Source organism: Hyperolius riggenbachi, chromosome 4 (assembly GCF_040937935.1).
Source record: "Hyperolius riggenbachi isolate aHypRig1 chromosome 4, aHypRig1.pri, whole genome shotgun sequence".
Taxonomy (NCBI): Eukaryota; Metazoa; Chordata; class Amphibia; order Anura; family Hyperoliidae; genus Hyperolius; species Hyperolius riggenbachi.
Genome location: NC_090649.1, coordinates 293,851,853 through 293,864,104, shown reverse-complemented (window position 1 = coordinate 293,864,104; position 12,252 = coordinate 293,851,853). Strand labels below are relative to the sequence as shown.

General features: G+C 46.5%; 1 long non-coding RNA gene across 3 annotated transcripts in view; it reads right to left on the bottom strand.

Moving 5' to 3' along the window:
• Window positions 1-12,252, bottom strand: part of LOC137570753 (uncharacterized) — a 120,621-nt gene that overhangs the window by 3,909 nt on the left and 104,460 nt on the right. The gene's annotated exons all lie outside the window — the stretch shown is intronic.

Sequence of the window (12,252 nt, the reverse complement as noted above, 5' to 3'; positions counted from 1 at the left end):
ACACAAATGCTTACTACCAGTTCAGGCATTTTCCTACCTCTATCTGGCCAGCAGGCGCCAGTCAGCCAATCAGGTGCACGGTCTTACACCCTTTGCCTGCCATACCGATCTAGCAGGATCTGCACAAATTAGCATTCAGGTGGGAGGCTTGGTTGGACGTAATCATTGATTACATCTTTTACAGGGACCGCCGCGTGTAGGCATGTCAACCACATCCTGGTAGCTGCAAAAACAGAAATTTAAAATCACAAACACTGGTTCGCACGACAGCCGGGGGCCCCAGCCTCTCGTATTCTGTTAGATCGAAAATAAAGATTTTTCCAAAATGTCTGATCGGATTTTTATAGAAAAAATGGGATAATCGTTCGTTTTTCTTGATCAAAAATAAGATTATTTTCAACTTCCATTCGATTCGATCATTTTGGTAGAAAAAACTGGAAAATCTAATGTTTTTATTGTACCGTGTATGGGTACCATTACACCTCTACAGGATCTCCTTAATTTGCTGATGTCAAATCGATTACATGTAAAATACTTGGTAAGGATCACAGACATGACCCCTTTTTGGTGTGAACATTAAGGATGATCAGTGAGAAGCCAATTAATAAGTTAATGCCATTATTCCAACAAGTTTAAAATTGCATTCAGCAATTAAAAAGAAATACCCTATGTAAAAGTCAGTCATGTAATCCACAGGTTTCTCCTGCAAGTATAGATTGGTAACAAAATGGGTGAGCCCATCTAGAGAGCAGCTATCACTCTCCAGCTCCACCCTTTACTACTGAATGATTAACACTTTGTGGCCAGCACTGCAGCTTAGATTCTTATAAGACCGTGCTATAACAAAGAGATAATATCTCAGTAAAAACAAGGTGTGGGAGGAGTCAGGTCATCTATGTTGGAAAAGAGAGACTGCCTCCTCTTATCTTTTCTCTAAATACTACTTCATACGTGGGTAATGATTAAATTGGAGGTAATATAGACAGCTTATATAAGCAAGTATACCACTGCTGTCAGCTCTGCAAATACCCAAGTGTCCTGCAATCCAGAGTGTATCCCACACCAAATGCAAAAAGACGGCCTACCAGCCACTGGCAACCAAATTACAACTTAAATAATCAGTATCAATCAAGGGCAATTATCATCTTAATCCATCCACATCCTTGGCTGTCATCAGTATGTCTATAAAAATGCTCACCTCTACATAAAATTATGTCTCAAATGAGAAGGTAGACAAGGCACCATCCACTACTTGCATGGATTATTCAGCAATCCAGCACAACCAACAAGACATTCAAAGCAAATGTTTAGTGATATAAGCTGGTATTATTATTATTATTATTTAGTATTTATATAGCGCCGACATATTACGCAGCGCTGTACAGTGTATATATATATTGTCACTAACTGTCCCTCAAAGGAGCGCACAATCTAATCCCTACCATTGCCATATGTCTATATTATGTAGTGTAAGTACTGTAGTCTAGGGCCAATTTTTTTTTTTAGGGGGAGCCAATTAACTTATCTGTATGTTTTTGGAATGTGGGAGGAAACCGGAGTGCCCGGAGGAAACCCACGCAGACACGGAGAGAACATACAAACTCTTTGCAGATAGTGCCCTGGCTGGGATTCGAACCAGGGACCCAGCGCTGCAAGGCGAGAGAGCTAACCACTACGCCACCGTGCTGCTGGTATCTCACTATACCTTTGCTGTGAATGTCTTGTTGGTGCTGGATTGCTAAATAAGCCATTAAAGCAGTGGATAGTGCCTCATCTGCCTTCTTATTTAAGTTATTGAATTGCAACCATAAGTGCACACCATTGGCAGCAGCTAAAGCACTACCTGCCTCTAATTCATTTAGTGCTGACCTCATCTTTCTTTTTACATAAAGTCCCCTCCCTTCTTCTCCCTTATTTCTCCATGAGCAGGAGTAGGTAAAACACAAAAACTCTCTAAGGCCTAGTGCACACCGAGCGGTTTTTGGACCGATCCGCCGGCCGCATCCGCCTGGAAAAACGCTTGGCTAATGTATTGCAATGGTATGGTGTACACCGGCGGTTTGAGGTTTTTGCCAAGCCGCAAACGCGCCTCCTGCTGCGCGTTTGCGGATTTCGGAAGCGTTTCGTCCTCAATGTAAAGTATAGGAAAAACGCAAACCGCTCTGAAAAACGCTACTTCAGAGCGGTTTGCCAGGCATTTTTGTTACAGAAGCTGTTCAGTAACAGCTTTTACTGTAAAAATATGTGTAATCTGCTACACAAAAACGCACCCAAAACCGCTAGGTATGTTTAGAAAACCTCTCTAAACATACCTAGAATCGCTCTGAAATCAGCTCCCAAAACCGCTAGCGTATTGCGGATCTGCTAGCGGTTTTGGTGTGCACTGGGCCTAAGGCCTGGGGCACACCAGAGGAGTTTTTTTGAGCGTTTTCAGTTTTTAAATCTGCTGTTAATGTTATCCTATGTGTCTGTGCACACTGGAGCAATGAGGTTTTGTAAAAAAAACCATAGCATTACAATGGGAAGAGCTTTTAGAGGTTTCAAAAGCTCTTCCCAATGTAATGCTATGGTTTTTTTTTTTACAAAACCTCATTGCTCCAGTGTGCACAGACACATAGGATAACATTAGCAGCAGATTTAAATGCTCAAAACGCTCAGAAAAACTCCTCTGGTGTGCCCCAGGCCATAGTGTATATTGTTTAAGTAAAAACTTCTCACAAATAACCCATGATAGATTAAAACAATAAAACTCACATAAGGAGACCTGTTGACAGGGCAACCAAAGTTGCAGAAGGAGCTCAAATAATAGATTGAGTGCTGCTGGTCTCCTACCCAACTAGTTTCTCTGGTTGTCAGTGAGTGAAACCGGTCAGGAGAAGACCAGTGGCATCTGAACTATTATACAACTATGCACAAAGAAATGGGGTGCCATAAAATGTCCAGATGCTCTGGACTGATGAGACAAATTTTAAAATATTTGGATGTAGCAAATGGCAGTTTGTTCTCCAAAAGGCTAAAGAGCGAAACAATAATGAGGGTCTGCAGACAGCAGTGAAGCATGGTGGAGGTTCCTTGCAAGAATAGTGCTACAATCCTGAAAATGGTGGTGGCAATTTGATAAGGATTTATGGAGTTCTCAATGCTGAAAAACATCATTCATCATGTAATACCACCAGGGAGATGCTGGATTGGACCCAAATGTATTCTGCAGCAGGAAAAATACGTCAAACATACAGCCAATGCAGTAGCGGACACAGCCAGCAGTGGGCCCCTGTGCAAAATTGCAATTGCGGGCCCCTACGACCTATAGGTCGGATAGAACCTGCGGCGCAAAGCCCCGTGGCAAAAAATGGGCGTGGTAATGACCGGATGAGGGCGGAGCTAACTGTAATTTACAGCGAACCTGGGGTGAGGGTTTCTTTCCTTTTAAACAATACTAGTTGCCTGGCGGCCCTGCTGATCTATTTGGCTGCAGTGGCAGACCTGCCCAGAACATACACCTGCTAATATACTGTAAATAAAAAAAGAAAAACATTTACTCACCTGCAGCAGCAGACCTCCTGTCCCAGCCTCCATCCGGCGCGCAGCTCCCATGGGTGGGTGGGTGGTATGGTAGCCTGGTGGGTGGGATGGGTTTAGCCTGGTGGGTGGGTAGGTAGGTAGGCAGCCTGGTGGGTGGGTAGGTAGGTAGCCCTTAGCCGGGTGGGTAGGTAGCCTGGTGGGTGGGTAGGTACCCGGGTGGGTGGCTGGTTAGCTGGGTGGGTAGGTAGCCTGGTGGGTGGGTGGGTAGCCGGGTGGGTAGGTAGCCTGGTGGGTGGGTGGGTAGGTAGGTAGCCTGGTGGGTGGCTAGGTAGCCCTTAGCCGGGTGGGTAGGTAGCCTGGTGGGTGGGTGGGTAGGTAGCCTGGTGGGTGGGTAGGTAGGTAGCCTGGTGGGTGGGTGGGAAGGTAGCCGGGTGGGTGGCTGGGTAGCTGGTTGGGTAGGTAGCCTGGTGGGTGGGTAGGTAGCCTGGTGGGTGGGTAGGTACCCGGGTGAGTAGGTAGCCTGGTGGGTGGGTAGCCTGGTGGGTAGGTAGCCAGGTGGGTGGGTTGGTAACTAGCCCGGTAGGTAGGTAGCCTGGTGGGTGGGTGGGTAGGTAGGTAGCCTGGTGGGTGGGTAGCCGGGTTGGTAGGTAGCCTGGTGGGTTGGTAACTAGCCCAGTAGGTAGGCAGCCGGGTGGGTGGGTGGTTAGGTACGTAGCCGGGTGGGTAGGTAGGTAGCCGGGTGGGTAGGTAGGTAGGAAGCCTGGTGGGTGTGTGGGTAGGTAGCCCTTAGCCGGGTGGGTAGGTAGCCTGGTGGGTGGGTGGGTGGGTAGGTAGCCTGGTGGGTGGCTGGGTAGCTGGGTGGGTAGGTAGCCTGGTGGGTGGGTAGGTAGGTAGCCTGGTGGGTAGGTAGCCAGGTGGGTAGCCTGGTGGGTGGGTTGGTAACTAGCCCGGTAGGTAGGTAGCCTGGTGGGTGGGTGGGTAGGTAGGTAGGCAGCCTGGTGGGTAGGTAGCCGGGTGGGTAGGTAGCCTGGTGGGTGGGTTGGTAACTAGCCAGGTAGGTAGGTAGGTAGCCGGGTGGGTGGTTAGGTAGGTAGCCGGTTGGAAAGGTAGGTAGCCGGGTGGGTAGGTAGCCTGGTGGGTGGGTAGGTAGCCGGGTGGGTGGGTAAGTAGCCGGGTAGGTAGGTAGGTAGGAAGCCTGGTGGGTGGGTAGGTAGGTGGTTAGGTAGCCGGGTGGGTAGGTAGGTAGGTAGCCGGGTGGGTGGGTAGCTATCCAGGTGGGGGGCCCGACTCTTATCCTCCCCCCTTCCTCACCTCGGGGTGCAATCATGTCGGCAGATAAGCCCAGAAAATACGTGCAATCATGCGCGGCGGGAGAGCGGCAAATACAGGAAGTCTCCGGGGCTCCAGGCAGGAGCTAGAGGCTCAGCCGCTTGGTCTCCAATATGTCTCCAACTTTGTATACTGCTCGCTACTTCCTGGTTTAGTAGCGAGCCGTATAAAGAGTTGGAGACATCGGACACCAAGTGGCCGCTGAGCCTCTAGCGCCTGCCTGGAGCCCCGGAAACATCCTGTATTTGCCGCTCTCCCGCCGCGCATACCGGGAGGGGGCCCCCCGAGGCGAGGGAGGGAGGATAGGAGTCGGGGGCCCCCCAGGGAAAAAAATAAAAAAAATATATATTAAAAAAACAAATACTTAATGGGCCCCTAAAGCAACGGAACTTCAGGGGCCCTCGTGCGGCGGCACAGCCGTATGTCCGCCACTGAGCCAATGACAATAAGAACTTCTTCAATATAAAGAAGAGGAGCCCTGATAGTTATGATATAGCTAAAAAAAACATTAGGTGGAGATCATCTTTACTCTGTTGATGCCCATGAAGGTGGCATTCCGAACATTAGTCAATTCAATCATTTTATCCAAGCTTCAGTAATGGATGTTTCTATTGGATCCTATGTATTTTTAGTGTTTTTTGCCGGAGAGATCTGATTGGGACTAAAGGAATCACCAGCAGTTATTTGTGGTTTAGTTGGATAATATAACACTCAGTTCCAATTGGCTACAATAAAAATTACTAGAAGTAACTGAAAAATTGGTACATGCGGACACTGGTAGTGGGGATGCAGTCACTGTTAAGCACAGCAGACCGACTGTGTGATTTCTGCACTAGGTTCTGATCCTCACTTAAAAGACTTGAAGGGAACCAAATACAGTACAAATACAGTGGAGGCCTGGGGTTGTTAAAGAAGGGCTTGGTTTAGTTACATTTCACTTTCTTTCCCAGTTAGATTCCCTTGAACAAGGGGCTGTGAGAAGAGCCCTGTGAACAGTAGTTTTTGGAGCATTGCCAAGCTGGGCTGCCTAGACTTTTCACAGGACCTCTAGGAGCACTGCTAACCTTCAGCCAGCTTCAATTGCTGCTTGTGTTTCACTGCCTTCAAGGGCTCTGTGCCTCCCACCATAAGGCCATCTCAGTGTCTCAGGGCTGTCTGCACAGCAGCATACTTGACTCTTCCAAACCAGCTGTCTGCTGAAGACAAAACGACTTGAGGAGTGCTGGAGAGGTATAGTATATGCAGTAGTAAAGAAATCACCCACGCTGCATGCTGCATGCATGAGGCCAGTAAATGCTAACAATTTAACTGATTCAAAAGATATTCACATTCATGCAAAACTTACTATGTTTAGTGGAGCTGTGATCTATAGGATGTGATTTGGGGTGCATAGATTATAGCAAAAATCTGTGTCCTTATATAAAAATACATTACCACAGTTGTAAAATAGCTTGCACTATAAAGTGATGTTAATATTTACCTTCTCACCAACATCCTTATTGTTGAATATTTTTCTCCAAAATAATTTCTGATCTCCAAAGTGTATCTACACTTTCACCTCCATTCATGTACAGGATTTCTCCTCAATGTGGAATGATTATGCCATTGCTGTACAATACAATGCAATACAATACAATACAATACAATAAAATAACATTTGTAAAGCCCTTTTCTCCAATAGGACTCAAAGCATATAGATGTGTCTTAGATCAGCGTTTTTCAACCACTGTTCCGCGGCACATTAGTGTGCCGCGGAACGTTGCCTGGTGTGCCGTCCTCTTCTCCCCCTCCCACCCGTCCCCGCGGCCGCCACTGTTATTACCTTAGCAGCGGCAGCTCTCCCCTCTCCAGCGCATGTATATTCTAGCAGCATATCTCTCGGCTGCTCTGTATGTGATGCGCAGGAGGCAGGGCTCAGTTACCATAGTAACGGCGATACATATCGCCGTTACAGGAAGCCGCTGCCCTGCTTCCTTCCGCATCACACAGAGCAGCCGGAGATACGCTGCTTGAATATACACGCGCCGTAGAGGGGAGAGCGGCAGCTGTTAAGGTAATAACAGCGGCAGCCGCGGGGACGGGCGGGAGGGCACTAAACTGGCTATACTGGGGCACTATTCTGGGGCACTATACTAGCTATACTGGGGCACTATTCTGGCTATCCTGGGGCACTATACTGGGGCACTATACTAGCTATACTGGGGCACTATACTGGCTATACTGGGGCACTATACTGGCTATACTGGGGCACTATACTGGCTATGCTGGGGCACTATACTGGGGCACTATACTGGCTATACTGGGGCACTATACTAGCTATACTGGGGCACTATTCTGGCTATACTGGGGCACTATTCTGGCTATACTGGGGCACTATACTGGGGCACTATACTGGCTATACTGGGGCACTATACTGGCTATGCTGGGGCACTATACTGGGGCACTATACTGGCTATACTGGGGCACTATACTGGCTATGCTGGGGCACTATACTGGGGCACTATACTGGCTATACTGGGACTATACTGGCTATACTGGGGCACTATACTGGCTATGCTGGGGCACTATACTGGGGCACTATACTGGCTATGCTGGGGCACTATACTGGGGCACTATACTGGCTATACTGGGGCACTATACTAGCTATACTGGGGCACTATTCTGGCTATACTGGGGCACTATTCTGACTATACTGGGGCACTATACTGGGGCACTATTCTGGCTATACTGGGGCACTATTCTGGCTATACTGGGGCACTATTCTGGCTATACTGGGGCACTATACTGGGGCACTATACTGACTATACTGGGGCACTATACTGGGGCACTATACTGGGGCACTATACTAGCTATACTGGGGCACTATTCTGGCTATACTGGGGCACTATACTAGCTATACTGAGGCAACTAAACTCCCTACACTGGGGCAACTATGCTAGCTATGCAGCCGCACCCCAGCCCCCCCCCCCCATAGCCTGCTGCGCACGGCACTGTCCACTAGGTCGCGCAAACAACCGGGGGCCGCATCCCCCCCCCCCACTGCACCGTTCCCCGGAAACAAATTTGGTCAGACAGTGTTCCCCGGGCCGGAAAAGGTTGGGAACCACTGTCTTAGATCAATCCATGGTTGCAAGCTGGACTGTGTTACAGAGGAAATAGTTGTTTGTAAGTGCCAGACTAAACAGGTAACTTTTCAGTTTGGACTTAAATGCTTCCAGGGATGGAGGTGTCTTGATTGGGTTTGGGAGTTCCAAAGTGTAGGGGTAGCATGACAGAAGGCTCTGTCTCCAAAGCTTTTGAGATGGACTCTGGGGGTGACCAAGTTATTTGATCCTTTTGATCTAAGATTGTGGGTTGTATGATGCAGTTGCAACAAGTCCTTCAGGTATCCAGGGCCCAGATTGCACAAGGATTTGAATGTAAATAAGGCAATCTTCAATAGAATTCTCCACTTTACCGGTAGCCTGTGGAGTGAGTGAAGGATCAGTGTTATGTGGCAATGGTAGTATTGGCTTGTTAACAGCCTTAACCACTTTGAATCCCTTGCTACGCTTATCTACTCCCCACAAAACTTCATCTGAAGCTCAGGGGAGTAGATAGGCGTACTTGTGGTAAACAGTGTGCTGTATGCCCAATAAGCTATTTGATTATGTATATAGGGTATCATTTTAACCGTGACAAGTGAGAGAATAGATTTTGTGTTGTTTGACAACTGAGGGCTAAGTCATGTGATTTTTTTTTACCGGAAAACTGAATGAAAAGCAATAAAACTGTTATTTTCATGTACTCTATACCCCTAAATAAATACTTGTAAAAAAAAAAAAAAAAAAAAAAGTGACAGCATTGAAAAGAGAATACATAGTTACCCTAGGGACTTAGCTTTTAAAATATGTATGCCATGAGAGTGTATTACTGTTAATCATGAAGATAATTAATTACTGATAGAGTACAATGAGAAAACAAAAAACACAAACCAGAAACTAATATATTATCGCCATACATTGTACTAGGAACATTATTTAAATGTTGAGATAACCAGGACAAATTAGCAAATACAATGTGTGGGTTTTACCTATGGTAACATTGTTTATTTGAAAACTATAGTGGATGGAAATGGAGAAATAGTGTATTTTTTCTTTTTTTTTCTCATTTTTCCCTTTAAAATGCACAGATAATAACATAATTACTAAAAGCAAATATCACCCTCACAAAGCATAATTTGTGGCAAAAAACAAGATATAGATCATTTACATCTGATGAGTAGCAATAAAGTTATTGGTGAATGAATGGGAGGAGCACTGAAATGTGAAAATTGCTCTGGTTTTTAAGCAAAAAACCCTGTGGTGCTGAAGTGGTTAAACAGCATTCTGTATTGATTGCAGGTGGTACAAGTCTTTGCTTGGAAGGCCAGTATAGAGAACATTGCAGTAGTCCAACCATGATGTGATGAAGGCATGAACTAGCGTTAAAAGATATGCTGGAGGTATGAGGTACTTAACTTTTGCAATTTTCCTTAGGTGAAAGAAGGAATGTTTCACAACAGCTGAGATTTGATTCCTGAAGCTTAATTTCCCATCGGTCAGTACAGCCAGGCTGTGCACAAAGTCTTTGTTGTTGTTTTGGTCTGAACTCCCTATCATTAGCGGTGCTAGCTTAGACTGGAGCTGCTTTGCTGTCGAGCACTGACCTTGAATAACATGAGCCTCAGTTTTGTCAACATTTAGTTTTAGGGCTGGTTCCGACGGACGCTTGCAGAGCGTTTACAGCCAGCATTCGGGGCTTGGTGTTAAACGCTCCCATTCAAGTGAATGGGAGCGTTTGTACCAAGCTTTCAAGCGCGTTTACACAAACGCGGCGTTTGGACCCGATTTTCCCTGGTGTTCAAGGAGCCCCTGGAAGCTACATGTAGCTTCCAGGGGCGGTTAACCGCGACGGCTAATGTCCCCCTAGGGGAAGAAAAAACGCAACCGCATCTAAACACAACACGAACGCTGCTGAAAGCCCACGAACGCGACGCCAACGAACGCAACGCCTCCAAACGTCCATCTGAACCAGCCCTCAGACAGTTTTCATTCATCCACTACTGAAGCTCAGCTAAGCATACGTTTATATATGAAGAGTCTGTGAAGCCAGGTTTGAATGATAAATATAGCTGGGTGTCATCTGCATTGCAGTGGTATGTCAAGCCATGTTTTTTGATGATTTTTCCAAGTGGCAGCATGTATATGGTGAACAGCAAAGGGATAGTATTGCTCCCTAGGATATACCATGTTTTAATGGTACAGGGTTGAAAAGGAAAGGCCCCAAGGATACCCGTTATGTTCTGTCAGCCAGGAAGGAGTTGACCATTGGAGAACTAAGCCATCAATGCCACAGTACACTTGTAGCCTGTTAAGATTTCATGATTAACTGTGTCAAAAGCTGCTGAGAGGTTGAGCAAAATCAGGATGGAACATTGGCCTCTGTCTCTTGCCATAAGAAAATCATTGCAGATCTGGGTGAGGGCTGTTTTACAGCTGTGATGGTTTTTGAAACCAGATTGTAGAGGGTTTTGAGAGCCTGGCTTCAAGTTGGAGATAGACGGCCTTTTTAAATAACTTTACGCAGAAAGGAGAGGTTGGAGACAGGTCTGTAGCTTTTAGAGCATCTGGGTCTTAAGATGGTTTCTTGAGTAGCGGTCTGATGATAACAGTACACCCAGAAAGTCCAGAAGCAGAAGGTCCGCACTTGTCCAAGGGTCAAAATCTTTATTTAGGACATATCAATGACATCACATGCATCACAAAGCTGACATGTTTCGAGCTATACTAGCTATGATTAAGAGCTAGTATAGCTCGAAACATGTCAGCTTTGTGATGCATGTGATGTCATTGATATGTCCTAAATAAAGATTTTGACCCTTGGACAAGTGCGGACCTTCTGCTTCTGGACTTTATGTGAGCCTTGCTGACCCGGTCGGGCACTGTCAGAGAGGATTGGTGGGTTGTAGCGGTATACACACTACGCCTTTCTGCAGTACACCCAGAAACCAGTAGAGTGTAAGAATTATACTTTATGCTTTGCACAAGACTTATGACCCAAGACCAAAAAATATAGCTGGGTGTCATCAGAATTGCAGTGGTGCATTTACACCAAACTGTACACCGTTGCCACGGTTTCCTAAAAAAAAGCTATAGTAACTGAAGACTAAAGTTGATTAATAATATTGAATGTCATTCAGTTACAAGATAATTCAAAATAACATGTATAATGATGAACTATGTTATATACATTTTTGTACTAAAGTGAAGTTACCCATTAAACAAAATGTTTTATTAGAAAATTGGAACATAAACAACAAACAAAGTTTTTACACAATTGTTCTATATAATTATTAATATGGGTGTTGAATAACTTTGTTTCTTAACCCTTCTGGGACCAGCTGCCTAACCTCCCTTAAGGACTAGGTGATTTTGCATGGGGGGGGGGGGGGGGGGGGGAGAGCGTTTGGGGGGGTCAGGCAGCCGGATCCCTAGTAGGGCTGAGCTGGGTATGGTGTCCCCAGTGTGGCCAGGTGTCACCTGTATTGTAGGCAGCCTTTACTCACCTCCCTGGCTCCAGCGATGAGCAGCTGTGGACCCCTCCACTCTGGCTGGCATCCATGCTCGTACTGACGTTAAGTTCCAGGTGGCGGCTTGATGACGTCATCAAGCTGGGACCCGACACTTACAACAGAGCGAGTGGGGATGCTGGCCAGAGCGGAGGGGAGTGCTGATCGCCGGGGGAATGTCAGGAAGGTGAGTGGATCCTCTACTTCCCACATACCGCCTCATCTCTAACAGTGATCACTATGATCCGCCGGCGATCGTAGTGATCACGTGATCAGGAACCACTCGCGATGGCTCCTGATCACTGAGGGGAGATGTCAGCTCTCATATGATAGCTTAATCTCCCCTCTCGGGTGTGCACGATCGTGTCGGGAGCGGAAACGGCGGGTGACGTAAATCGTACGCCGCAAAAGCCTAGGGCAGCCACAAGTACGGAGTAGGTTTTACCTACGGCAGTCCCGAAAGGCTTAAAGTGTGCACTGTTTACAAGATTTCATGCAGGGTTTACATAGTTTCATGCATATCTCCTTTCCGCACAAGTCAAACAGCTCACATTTGCACAAATTAATAATGTCTTAGTACCTTTTTTTTTGTAGACCCTGAAATAATGGTGCCACCATTTGTGCGCCTGTTTCCAAAACTCTGTAGGATCAAGGCACTGGGTGTGCTATTGATCACTTCGGCTAGCCTTGAAGCTAGTCTTTTAACGCACTTGAGAGTTTAGGAAGGTGATGGGAGATAAAGTGGAGCATGCAAAGAAATCACATGGTATCCAGCAAAGCCTAGAGAGGGGAGTGTGGAGAGGGATTTTCTG